Consider the following 14,912-nt stretch of genomic DNA (forward strand, 5'->3'; position numbering starts at 1 on the left):
TTAACAGTGGGGCGGTGCTGGGCTCCTAGAGAATGGGCGCGGATGGGCAGCAACGGCCAGAAAGACAGCCCCTTGGGCACATTACTGAGGTAATTGGCATATTAATAAAAGCGATATATATATTTTTTTTTACAAAATGACAAGACAGATGCCAGTAATACTTGTATATTTTAAAACAAATTGAGGAGACTGATGTGGTGATGTCAAAATCTCTGTTACTAAAATCCAGCTGACAGAATCCATTTAAATAGCATTTTAGCTTACGGTGGCCCCTCTAGTCTCGTACAGGGTATCAAAAGCCAAGTCTGACAGCGAAGATAGTACCAACTTGGACCGCAGTGTTCCACCTGCACCAGCAGCAGCTGCAGCCACGTGCATCATGCCTCTAACTATTACATTAATGGAGTCAGAGAAGGACTGCCCTGTGGCCATTGTCATAGCCACTAGGGACTTTCAACTGCTGTAACAACAGTGAAGAAGACTTCCAGTCCCTTCGATAGGGAGCAGCGGGCCATCTGCCACGCAAAGTTTACCACTGTTGCCCCTGATTACTGGAGTAGCAGTGCCAGAAAAGAGCCAGTCTGTGGCCATTATTACTGCCACTGCAGAAATCTTCAGTCCTACTACTACTACTGCTGCTGTACAGTCTGAGCCCACCAAACAGGAGGATTGCCCTGAGATGTGCGAGGATAAGGAGGAATTCACTTATACTGCTCCATGCACTCCCGAGCCACCACCGAATCCAGAGCTTCTTCCTTTGAAAGACCAAAGGTCTATCCTTTATTGCTGTCCGGGAATCTGTCACCTACCAGGAAAAGGCCAAGGCTCACAGAGGATCCTGCAAAAGAGGGTGATCCTGAATTTCAAAGTTCTGCCACCGAAAACCACCAAGATGTTGCATATGAAGTTTCTACTGGAGTTAGAGCTGCAGCGAGCACCAGAGCTAGCAGTAACAGCGATGATCATGCCCTGCAGCTTAAAAGAGGACTTTTGCGTCACTTATCTAAGGTCACTTCAGGTCACTTATCTAAGGAGACTTCATGCTGTGAGAGAAAACCATCCATTCGACTACTGGAGCCACAATATGGACTGCTTCTAAAGGGTAAGAGAATTGTTGATCTTTTCAGTTTTGTTACCCTCTTTTACATCTTGCCCAGAAGAGCACAGATTAAGACTCCATCCATCAACCAAAAAACTATCCCCAGCTTGTGCACATTGGCGCCAAACCTCATGTGGATTACAAATTATATTTTGTCCTTTTTGCATTATATGTTTCAGTTTTGCAACTTTTACAAGCCTGCACCCAAAGAAAGGACTCAAACGTGTACCTGAGCTCTTTGTGATTTCTATTGTGACATTTTTTGCACTATCATTTTTGCACTAAAGTTCTAAGGTTCTGCAACGTTCAAGCACTTTAGCCCATTGTATGGATTATGTTATGGGTACAACAATGTGACCTCTTATGCGCTTTTTGAATGGATTTTGGACTTTATACTGTTAGCCAGATAGTTAGCATCCTTGCTTCATTGCTCAAATGGACTGCCTCTGAGCACACGGAATACTAATAGTCCTAATTTGCTTTGTGTTAGTTAGAAAGCCTAGATGTTATATTGTCTGATTTGCAAATGCCCTTGACCATTGTCTCTTCACAGAATTAGGAGGGGAAGGAGCCAGTATGTCCTGTGTCTTTGGGATCATCTGCTGTTGCTACACAGGGAGGAAAAAGTAGTAAAGTCACAAGCAGTCTTTACATCTCTAAAGAGTAACCCCACTGCTAATGTGTGTATTAGAGGGAGTAGCCCTCATGGGAGTTCTGGGAGAGAACCGGTTCCTCCTCCTAGTTTAGTGTGTCCTAAGGCAATGGGCCACGCTTTATGGACATTAATGTTTAGCTACCTGTTCAGTCATCAAGGTGACAAAGCATTAAGCATTATTAGACCTTGGTGCTTGGAAGGGGATACAGTATGAAACCACCCTTCTAGTTTTGGGCTTTTATTGCATTGTGGTGGGATTACAAAGTGAAGACACCCCAGCGATTTCTTTGGTACTAGGATCCAGTACACACAAAAGAAAGTCAGGAATGATCGCTTGGTGCAGACTTTTTGGTTCTCTGGTTTATACCGAGAGGTGAATAGACACCCTACTCATACGGGCAGAGACCTAGTGATAGCCGTTGCTATATCCTTCAGTAATAGTAAATAGTTTCATGCAGCACTTAAATTTCTCTTTGGGTACCCTTAGAGCACACCCTAAGCACAAGCTGAGGGCGGCTTAGTTTTAAGTGGGGGGGGGGGGGGGGGAATTTAACGCCCCCAAGTGGCATTACCACTCCTACACCCTGCTTCTATTTGTGAATGCTAATATAATGTTATCTTATGCATTTATTTCCAGGTCCCTAGACACTGTGCCTTTATAATAATGTTATGTAATTGTTCATGTCATGTGCCTGGTTCACCAGCAGGTGGCAGCAACTATGGCAGAGCTACACTTAGAGAGAATGGAACTCACCATTATATTCTCCTCTCCTTTCTTGGTCAGAAGTGGGCTAGTCCTGTTTGCTACTAGAAGGAGGTAGGGAGTTCTGGTGCATTCTGGTTGAGACTCCATGGTGGAGCTGCCAGGATTCTAACCTATTCCCTTGCATAATCCGGAGTCAGACTACAGAGAGAAGTTGCAGCACCCTGCAGAAGCAGATATTCCATTTAAGTCTGTTAGTACAGCAGAGCCAAAGAGAAACCGATGTAGCAGAGTTGAGATTGTTTGCCTGCCAGAGTTAATGCTAAAGCCTGCTGGAACCAAGATAAAGTATGTAAACTGTTTGGAGGAACGTTTATGCAAAGTAAAGCTGCAATTGAACTTCATCACAAGGTCTGGACTCTAATATTTATTAAAATCCCTTAATTGTTCACACTATTTGTCTACTTCATAGCCAACGCCTGGGGTTCCAGCGTATCCAGGTAGGAGCACCTGGACATGTGCACAAAACATTAAGAGACATTATAGGCCACCCTATATCACTCGGCCATTCCTACAAATGGGTACCAAAACCATTTCTTAAAGGGACTTCGTTGCAACTGGCTTCACAAAACACTTATGTCATCTTAAAGGGACCCCTTGTGGACCGCTGTTGTTGCACATCCTTTTCAGTTCTTGGACTGCAAACTTTCTAATCTATTATACTATATCCCAGCATGATTCTTCTTCTGGCTCCAACTATGAGGATCAAAGAAGGTAAGAACAGGGGAAGGAAAGATTTGTAATACGAATGTCCTGGATATCTCTTCCAGGAAGTGTTATTATACATAAGTACAGCAGCCCCATGGATGTGAGTTACAGAATGTGTTTGTCCATGTTCTCCTTTCTCCTCTAGTCCTGCAAATGGTGCAAGTGTCCCTTGTAGGACTGCTGAACCCCTGTTTGTTTTCAGACAATGGACACACTTTTCGCCCTGATATGAGTACTACAGTAGTGATGCTCCTGTAAATATAAAATGTTCTTCCAGAAATAATAACAATTATACAATATAATTAAATTGTCATATAGATTAGAAGTAAATAGGAATATAATTTTTTTTCTGGATCTTCTGTTTTCCAGGCTCTGAGATCTCCATGGTCCTGGGATTTCTCATCTTATGAGCCAGTCTTTTACAGATGCTGATGCAGATCACTCAAACAAGTGAACATCTTCTAGAGTTGAGTTGGTCCATCCCTGAGACTTCTAAAACGTAGTGTCACCACCAGACATCTGAGAAGCTCTGACAGATGCCTTTCAGAACCTCCTCCTTGAGCTACCTTTTGTTTTGCTTTCATTTTCTCATCTCGTTAGCCTCTCTCAGCTGTCATGTAGTTGCACTGATTGCATCCTTTTAAATCCCTTCCCAGACTGCTTCACTTTGCGGTTTATATTTCTTCCTGGAGTGTGTGCATGCTGATCCTACTTCTGAGTCTTCTACAGATAAGTTTTGTTCATTCATTTGTGTTTTTCTGTTTGCTGGATCCCAGGTGACCCTGACTCCCTCCGTATCAAGTGTAGGGAGCCGGTGGCCGTGTCCCCTCACTATTATAGGGTGTTCAGGTGTTATACAGTCGAGGTACGAGGATATGCGATCATCTACTATTGGGATTTTCGCATAGGCTGAGCAGTCAGGGAGAGTGCCAGGTCTGATGCAGGGCTCTCCCTTTTGTTCCTTAGTTTTGGATCCAGTCAGTCGGATATTCATTTTGTGTCTTCTAGTTTTCTGTAAACCTTCCGTGACACGTAGGGACGGAGATATAGATAAAAATCATTTTACAAAAAGAAACTGAATGGTCATTCAGACTTAAATCCGTGAATCCACTGTAACGGGACACCGAAGGCGCACTCTGTCTCCCATCGGCCGCAGACCTGCTGCTTAGCTTCGGGAGAGAGGATCTATGTTCGGCCTCGTTCCCAGGGCGGCTTTGCTAGCTGGGAGGCTCCGTGCTCCTAGGTCTGCCTTGAGCGCCGAGCTGTTCACTCGGTGCTCGACTTGTCTGTCTGTCCGTCATGTGACGCTGGCCACGTCACATAACCCTCACTCCCCACTATAAATACAGGCGGCCTGCTGGCTACAGGTTGCCTGTGATTTTCGTCCTCTAGGCTGTGTACTTTATTGTTATTTGGCTACCTCTAGAATTGAACCTCGATCCGCCTCTTGCCACCTCTTCTGCCTGCTCCCTGTACCTTGACGCTACCTCTCAGATTTTGACCTCGGCTTGTTTACAGATTTGTCTTTGCCTCTTCCCTTGTTCTGATGTGACCTCCTGGACTGACCTTGGCTAGTTGACCCGCCTCGCCTTCCGTTTTTGTTCTAGCTCTTGTCCACTTATTGTAACTTCTCAGTGGCTGTCCTCTTCCCTGCTGTCTATTTCTCTCTGCTTGCACTTAGTAGGTTAGGGACCGTCGCCCAGTTGCGTTTTGTCACCTAGGGTGGGTGGTGCAAGTAGGCAGGGACAGGGGACTGGGTGGCAGCTCAGGGGGTGCACCTCCGCTCTATCTTGATTCTCGTGACTCTACCCGTGACATCCACAGGGCCTTACTGAATTGCTATATTTTACATGTTTTTTGTGATTATGTATTTTGTTCTCGCTTCTTATTAATGGCTATTAGTGTTAACTCTGTTATTGGTCTTTTTGGATTTATTTGATCCTTTGATTGATCTAACTTCCACCTTATTTATCTTTGAGAATGGTTCTTCCCTTACCAATAAGTCATAATTATACATTGTTCATTATACACCCACCCTTCTTTCTTGAGCCAATGTTAACAATAGTTTATTTATGTTCTGCTTTTAATTATACCCAACATCATCTCAGTTTCCCTTGACTGATTTGTATCTAAACCAGGTGCTTGTATCTCTTTAGGTTACCTTGGTTCCGGGGATGCACATGCTAGCGTCCTTCCATACCCATTCAATTTGTCTGCGCCTTCTATTATCGCGAGTTTTTAGTCCCACGTGGTTTGTCTCGCGGAGTTCCCGCGACTGCGCACTGGCATCCCCTGGATTTTGGCTTGTTTTCTACGCTTTCATTTTCTGGTGCGCATCATGATGTCATGGATGGGCGCCCTGCACGCGCATGCGTATTCCAACCAGGGGGACGCAGACCACTTAGGTGAGTGGGCATTTAAACCTGCGGCGGCAATTATTGCGCGCCGCAGGCCATCACATTGGCCATTATCACGCCTGTGCCATTGAGCTTTGCGCCTCTGAGCTTTAACATCTATTCCCCTGATGAACTGCTGCACCTGAGCCAGGGAAACGCGTCAGAAGTTTGTGAGAGTGGAGACAGGACACTTTTAGGACTATTGATTTATGATTACGGGCTACTTATATACTGGGAAACCTCATATAGGTAGGGGTTCTTTAATAGGGTTTAGCCACCGAGAAGTGGGTCCGCCCCTGTCAGGGCGAACACTCCGCTTGTAGGCAGGGAGAGTGTAGACGGATAGGGACAGCCTCCCATTGCCTATAAGCGGATGTTTATCGCCATTAGTATCCGGTATATTGAAGATCTTATAATATATCTTTCTTCCTGGGATGAACTGGTGAATTACAACCCTGGATATTCCTTGCCTTCATCTGGAGTAATATCCACTATTGGCGTGAAGAACTCGAATTGTACTCAGTGGTGATGTTTCAGCTACACCTGTACCCCAAACCTACAGTATCGTGAGTAACAGCGGATGCGGTAACTACCACTATTCCTTCAATTACCCAAGCCTGATTGTGTTTTAAGTCTCTCACCTGCATCTTTTTGATGAATACTTATATTTTGTTTGTTTGCATATATTTTTTAAATGAATTATTAAAAGTTACGTTTTAAAGATATATACAATTGTTTCAGTGACAAATATTCCATATTTACCCTATTATTTATATACAAGTTCAGTGATCTTTCTTAACGTATAGACAATAAATTTTGTTCATCCTCAAGTTCTCTTTCCAAGTCTTCTTTATGAGCTTTAGGGCCAATACCATCCACCTGATTTGGCATTTTACTTGTATGGGTTTCCCCTGAAACCCCTTGATTTGTGTAGGAATTAGGAAATGTTTCTCATATGTTCTGCTGAAGTGGTGAAACAAGTAAGCATAGGGCAAGAAAGTTTAAAAAATAAAAAGGGAGTATAGGGCACTGCACTGGATATTAACATGATTTATTAAAGTTAATAAATAAAAACAAGCATAGGTCAGATTTAGAACATATTACCCGTTACAGAAGCGGACAGCCACCTTCCTCAGTCTATGATGTCATAGTACAAAGATAATAAACACAGAGAAAAGATGATCCTCACAGGAAAGGTAAACATGATACTCAACTGGAAGCTAATATCCCCCATGAGGTAGAAGCCATTTTTTGTTATTCTAGGAAAAAGTCATTCAGAAATGCATCCAGGGGTCTTTCAACCGATTTAAGTAGGTTCACCACCACAAGCTCCTCTGGTAGAGCTTCCATAGCCTCATTGCAGCTTGTTTGGTTCTTTGCCTTGTTTGTACTATATACGTAATGATGCTGTATTTGTTATAGAGAGATTTGATGTAGGGAACCTGGCCATGGCTGATTCCATCTTCTTTGCTCCTGTGCTGTGATAACCTTTCTAGGACTACCCTCTCCAGAAGAATCACAATGAGATGGTGCACTGGCTAAAGGTTAGAAAAGAATGTGGAAGAGCATGGCAAAACCAGGTGCGGAGATCTGATAAAGACAGACTTTCTGTTTTGAATCAACTATTTCTATAAAAATGTTGTGGGCTTTAGGTATAGCTAAAGGGCTTCCCAGTATCTGGTGCTTGGGAAGCCCTTCTTCCACATAAGGAGACAAGGACTTGGTTAGACAGATTGCACTGGAGGAGCCCTGTAGCTTCAAATTTGGCCAATTTTACAGTTACATCCTAAAGTAAATACTCCTCAATCTGTAACTGTAAGGGTACAGCCAAACGGTCAGGTTTCCTGATATAGTTTTGTAAGCCAAAATCAGGAATGGATCATAAACTGAGAGAAAGTTTTTAATTCACTCCTGGCTCTAACTTCCAATACTGCATGCAGAAACCTAACCAAACCATACCCTTATTATTAGCAATCTTTCATCTTCTATTCTATCCTAGCCAGTACTTTACGATGTTTTCACCTTTGCAATAAGAAGATGATGATGTTAGATTGTGTTGTCTTCAGGCAGAAGGTTGCTGTATACTGACTCTGCTCAGAGATTGTGTTGGAGTTGTGTTGGTGGCTCTTGCAAGGCTTTATTGACATTGATTCTGGGTATACTTAGCTGAAAAATAATTGAAATAAACATCCATCATTATCCCAAAAATATTCTTCTCCATGTTCTAGCTCTATGGACAATGAAACCAATAAGCCGACGCAAGACAACAATTTAAGAACTGAATATAGATGTTTTTGAACAGTTTCATATACAGCTTGGGTGCAAAGAGGGTGAAGAAGTCATAGTGTATGAAATTAAGTCATTCACAAGTAGGTATCATGGTTCTTCATTGTTGTAGCCTTTATCTGGGCTAGGAGCCCTATTTTCAAATATGCTGTAAGGGAATTTTGAGTGAAAAGAGTTGTCTTGGGCAGTCAACCCCTTTAACACTGGTGCAGTCTGAGATCCGAGGACTCCAGCTAGGAGCTGTAAGACACGAACTGCCTGAGTCTACCAAGGCTCTAATTTATAAAGATGACCTAAGTAGGGAAATCCACCCCACCTGTGACATCCATGTGTCCTAACAGGGTGACAGTCTGTCATATTAACTGTATTAGGTGGACCCCCTTATTCTATCAGAATGAGAGCCACTGTTTATGCATGGCTTTCTGCTCTAGCTTATAGTTAGGTCCTGAGCAAGGGAACCTAGCCCTTCTGTTCCTACTATATGCCCTAATAAGTCATACAAACAAGGCTGTCCTGATGAGGACATCTCTATAGTAATAGAAAAGGGTCCACTGTTCAAGTTCCTCATATATTTTGCTTGCCTGTGGGAGGACTTGTCACATCTGTCCATTGATGCTGCTTATGTCAGTAGAAGAAGGGTATTCAAGTGAGTGCTGCGCAAAGGGGCTGTTTATGCGGTACTAAAGCTAAAAATTACATCTAAAATATTAAAAACTTGACATAAAAGCTAAGAGATAGAAAAGAGGGGGGGGGGGAATATTGATCAGCTCATGAATCGTTTCGTCGGGAGGACACCACAATCCTCAGATAAGCTCATCTCAGAGAAGTTTATCTGAGGATGGTGGTGGCCCGCTGCCAAAACATGTAGGGTGACCATATGTCCTATTTTGCCCGGACATGTCCTCTTTTTGGGACTTTGGGAAAAAAAGGTCGATCAGGGATTGTTTCAATGACCAGGAATGTCCGTTCTTCTCAAGGGAGGTCGAACTCACAACTTTATTTTAAAGTGCATGTGTTTTCTACTCAGTGACTGAACTGGATGCCATGGAGCAGTAAGTATAGTGCTGCTATGGGTGTTATTACTCACCAGTCCCTGGTCGTCCGGGTGCCATACTTTGCTGCTCTTATTCCTGATGGCATTCAGTGTGAGGATGTAGCACACACAGGCGCACACTGTGACCTCACGTTGAGCAATGTCAGGTCAGCAATGAGCTGCAAGAGGAGCACACCGGATCTCCAGAATGCCAGTGCTTTCCGAAGCAGATGAGGTAAATTTAACTTTTTTTGTCTGATATGAGGTCTGAATTGGGATGGAATTGGGGAGTGTTATAGGGGTCATGACTTTGGGGGTCTGATCTGAGGTTTGATTAATGGGGGAGTGTTATAGGGACCAAACCTTTTGGGTGCGATCTGAGGCCTCATTGATGGTGGAGGGGAGTGTTATGGGGCCATTGCTTTTGGGTTTGATCTGAGGCCTGAATGATGGAGGAGGGGTGTTATATAGGGGCTATGACTTTGGGGTCTGATCTGAGGTCTAATTTATGGGGACGAAGTATTATAGGGGCTATCACCTTGGGGTCTGATTAAAGGAGAGGGGGAGTGTTATAGGGGACCATGACTTCAGGTTCTGATCTGAGGTCTGATTTAAAGGATGGAGGAAGGTGAGGGGTTATAAGTGGCCATAAATTTGGGGTCTGATTTCAGGTATGGATGGTTATAGGGAGACACATGAATTTAAAGCTTGAATGAATTTAAGGCTAATCTGGAATTTGTATTAATTTTGGGGACTGGTCTGGGGTTTGATGCCTAAAGTCTGCACTGGGCCCCATAATTTTCTAGTTCTGTAGCCGTACCCTTTGGCACTTTTATTTTGGCAGCACAGTTTTCAGGGAAGCAGCTGGCACAATATTGGTGCACACTACAAGATGGATGTGTTAAAGGGGCAGCTGGATAGGAGTTTCTTTGCTGTAGAGGGTGGGGATGGACTGAAGCCCTAATGTAAAATTTGTAACAGCCCCCCATCTACCATGAGCCATTTATTAATGATGGTGTCTTCTTATGTAAAAGAAGGGACAGTACACCCCTTACTAAAGAAGTCTGTGCACGATGGTCTGGACCAAATGGAGTAGAAAAGAAAAGTGAATAACTCAAATCTGAGGAGACGTCACCTGTAAGTCACTTTGATAGAAAGTAGTGGAAAAAGATAATTGAAGCAGCGTTCACCTGCGCTCGGCCACTCAGAAGCACGGACACAGCCCGAACCCGGCTGACATGAATTGTAGACAAAAAATAAAGAAATCCAGCTTCTGAAAAATGTGTCACTTTATTCCAACGTTAAAATCTCCACATACTGGAAAAAACTTACAGGTTCTACACGTTTCGGACCCAAAAAAATTTAATGGTCCTTACTCATGACCAAGGATCATTATGTTTTTTTAGGTCCGAAACGTGTAGAACCTGTAAGTTTTTTTCCTGTATGTGGAGATTTTAACGTTAGAATAAAGTGACACATTTTTCAGAAGCTGGATTTCTTTATTTTTTTGATAGAAAGTAGAGTCACTTTTAATTGATTTCAGGGGGAGAGTGCTGTGTCCTTTTTTTTTTAAACCAAAATATGGTCACCCTAGAAATGTCCCATAAGCTGATTAACATTTCCCCCTATTTCTATCTTACTTTTCATGTCCATTTTCTTATATTTTCTATTTAATTTTTCTTTTAGTTCTAATTATTTAGCTTTACTATTGATTGGCAGTACTTACAGTGGGATGCGAAAGTTTGGGCAACCTTGTTAATCGTCATGATTTTCCTGTATAAATCGTTAATTGTTACGATAAAAAATGTCAGTTAAATCTATCATATAGGAGACACACACAGTGATATTTGAGAAGTGAAATTAAGTTTATTGGATTTACAGAAAGTGTGCTATAATTGTTTAAACAAAATTAGGCAGGTGCATAAATTTGGGCACCACAAAAAAGAAATTAAATCAATATTTTGTAGATTCTCCTTTTGCAGAAATTACAGCCTCTAAACGCTTCCTGTAGGTTCCAATGAGAGTCTGGATTCTGGTTGAAGGTATTTTGGACCTTTCCTCTTTACAAAACATCTTTAGTTCATTCAGGTTTGATGGCTTCCGAGCATGGACAGCTCTCTTTAAGTCACACCACAGATTTTCAATTATATTCAGGTCTGGGGACTGAGATGGCCATTCCAGAACGTTGTACTTGTTCCTCTGCATAAATGCCTTAGTGGATTTTGAGCAGTGTTTAGGGTCGTTGTCTTGTTGAAAGATCCAGCCCCGGCGCAACTTCAGCTTTGTCACTGATCCCTGGACATTGGTCTCCAGAATCTGCTGATACTGAGTGGAATCCATGCGTCCCTCAACTTTGACAATATTCCCAGTCCCTGCACTGGCCACACAGCCCCACAGCATGATGGAACCACCACCATATTTTACTGTAGGTAGCAGGTGTTTTTCTTGGAATGCTGAGTTCTTTTTCCTCCATGCATAACGCCCCTTGTTATGGCCAAATAACCCAATTTTAGTTTCATCAGTCCACAGCACCTTATTCCAAAATGAAGCTGGCTTGTCCAAATGTGCTTTAGCCCACCTCAAGCGGCACTTTTTGTGCTGTCGGAGGAAAAAAGGCTTCCTCTGCATCACTCTCGCATACAGCATCTCCTTGTGTAAAGTGCATCTGCAGTGCATCTGCAGCAAGATGATGTTGTAGGTCTTTGGTGCTGGTCTGTGGGTTGACTCTGACTGTTCTCACCATTCGTTGCTTCTGTCTATCCGAGATTTTTCTTGGTCTGCCACTTCGAGCCTTAACTTGAACTGAGCCTGTGGTCTTCCATTTCCTCAATATGTTCCTAACTGTGGAAACAGACGGCGGAAATCTCTAAGCCAGCTTTCTGTATCCTTCTTCCCCTAAACCATGATGGTGAACAATCTTTGTCTTCGGTCATTTGAGAGTTGTTTTGAGACCCCCATGTTGCTACTCTTCAGAGAAAATTAAAAGAGGGGGGAAACTTACAATTGACCCCCTTAAATAGTCTTTCTCATAATTGGATTCACCTGTGTATGTAGGTCAGGGGTCACTGAGCTTACCAAGCCAATTTGAGTTCCAATAATTAGTTCTAAAGGTTTTGGAATCAATACAATGACAACAGTGCCCAAATTTATGCACCTGTCTAATATTGTTTAAACAATTATAGCACACTTTCTGTAAATCCAATAAACTTAATTTCACTTCTCAAATATCACTGTGTGTGTCTCCTATATGATGTATTTAACTGACATTTTTTATCGTAATAACCAACGATGTATGTAGGAAAATCATGACGATTAACAAGGTTGCCCAAACTTTCGCATCCCACTGTACCTGCACGTTTATTGGCTGCGTGCGGAGAGGAGACTCAAGCATCTCGCTCGAGCACACGTGCTATTCGGCTGAACACTGCGGCCGATCACGATGCTTGAGCCAAAATGGTGTTAGGTCGAGCATGCTCGATCAACACTACTATTGAATGAACAGCCCCTTTGCGCACTGCTCGCTTAAAAACCCTTCTTCTACTTAGATAAACAACATCTCTATGGATGTCCTTTGGACCTTCCAGCAGGTCTGAGCAGCAACCTGGGACCGAATTGATCTATTTGCAATGCAGTGTCACAGTGTTCCTGCACAACCTATGGTAAGCTCCTCCAATTTGGGGGTCCTTTCTTACCCTGGAGATTATGCACTAGGTAAGCATCCCCTCTTCTCTATTTCATAGACCTGTCCACTGATTGCATTAGGCACAATTTCTCTTATGGTGGCACTATAGTTTACAGAATTCAGGAGGATCCAGTAGTAAGAGTCTTAGTGATCATTTTTATCATCATGGCGCCCTTCTAATAAATATCAAATGCCTTGTCCAACTTTTTCATAATTTCACATCTTATGCACATCCTAGAATTTACCTTGTGTAAGTCAATATTTTCTAAAGATAGATGTAAGTTTTCTCTGTTGGATGTAGAACTCTGAGGTCTAAACTGAGTTCCAACAGATGAAAGAAATATTGATGCACTATCACTCTCAGCCGATCTCTCCAAGACAATGGGATTGGAAATGACAGATTCTTCATGAATGTAATCCCCATCCTCCTGACAATTTCTTTCTGGGCCTATTAACCTATAGTAAAAGAAATATCAAGTTCAGGAAGTGAGGTCACAAGTTTAGTGGCTATTTTACATAATAATCACCGTTCTTATTCTTGTATAATGACAGATATATCCGCCATGAGCAACAAAATGGAATATCACCTATAACTGAAATAGTTTCATGCAAAATATAAATTTACTAGCAGAAGGACCTGGCTTCGCTCGGGTATATTTCATCTATATCATTTAATGTCTCTGTGTCTCGTTAAAAGATATCGACAGTGTCCACTATAACAGTGACGCTCCTGTTCACTTCTTTGGGGCCAACGTAAATAGCCGAGCCAGCGCTTGGCTATTTTCGCCGGCCCCATAGAAAATTAATGGAAGCCGGCTGCGCATGCGCAGTTTGCCCTCCTTCACTTGCGGGGCTCTGTTCTCGATACAGATACGGGTCCCAGCGGTGGGACCCACACCTATAAGACAATGGGAGCATATCCTAGCGATATGCCCCCATTGTCCATGATGAGAAAACCCCTTTTACTGTGTCTTCCACCATTCCCTGTCCCCTTAACAGAGACTTCCACAGCACCCATCCCTTTAACAGTGACCTCCACAGCAGCCGCCCCTTTATTAGTGAGCTCCACAGTACCCCATCTCCTTAACAGTGATTTTTACAACACCCCGCCCCTTAATAGTGGGCTTTACAGCAATCTGCCCTTCAACACTGACCTCCATAGCAGACTCTCCCCTTAACTGTGACCTCCACAGCAGCCTGCCCCTAGGGTGGCGAGAGGCTCAGTTTTAGGCCGAACAGTCTGGCTTTCAGACTCCCTGTCCTCCGTCTGATGCAAAGCCTGGACCGACACAGGAATGTTCTTTTGAACAGCTCATTCTCAGACAGCAGCACTGTACTGTCTGAGTGTGAGCTGCAGGGAGAAAGTCACCCTCCCTCCCACCCCTGCAGCTGACAGAAGTAGATTTTTACCTTCATTTTCTCAATCCCCATTGCCTGCAGAGTGGGAGGGGCGTGGCTTAGTGGGACCTGGGGGGAGGGTTTTTAAGTCCGTCTTTTGAGGGTGGCCTGAATGGCCACCCTACCTTCCCCAGTAACTGTGAGCTGCACAGCACTCCGCTCCCTTAACAGTGTCATCCAAAGCACCCTGCCCCTTCTAAGCTGACATAGAGCAGTGAAGAAAAATGTCTGGTTTGTTATGGAAACCCAGTGTAAAACTGTGTGTATGTGGAGACTAAGGGCCTGCGAGCTTCTATTGGCTGATAAGGGACATGTGACCGTGTGTATGGCAGGCTTCTATTGGTTAATGTATTTTTGGGAATATCTCAGGAATGGCACGTCCTAGAGAGCTGAGACCTGGTTTAAAACTTTCCCGAACACCTGATGTACCTGTGTGCCAAATTATGTGATTGTAAATGCAACGGTGCGGATTTCTTTAGCGGACATACACACACACACACATACATACACTCAGCTTTATATATTAGACTGGGTACAAGTATTTTGAGGAAAAGTTACATTAAAAGGGTTCTCTGAGACCGGGAACCCCTTTTCCTATAACCACGTTGGGTGCAGGGATTAAAGAAAAATAGACTCACCTGTCAAAGGTACTCTGATTCCAGCTCCGAGCTCCCTTTTCCTCCTGGACCTGAAGTGTCACATTCTGTCGACATGTACATCACCACTGCTTATTAATCAATGGCCTCATTAAGACATGCTGTGCCTACACATGCCACCAATGAGGCCAATGATTGGCCGGCAGTGGTGATGTGCATGTAGACATCTTGTCACATGTCTGGTCCAGCTAGGACCTAAAGAAGAGGAGAAGGGAGCTTGGCTCTGGAACTGCTGT

The sequence above is a fragment of the Bufo gargarizans genome, chromosome 2, assembly GCF_014858855.1.
Source record: "Bufo gargarizans isolate SCDJY-AF-19 chromosome 2, ASM1485885v1, whole genome shotgun sequence".
Taxonomy (NCBI): Eukaryota; Metazoa; Chordata; class Amphibia; order Anura; family Bufonidae; genus Bufo; species Bufo gargarizans.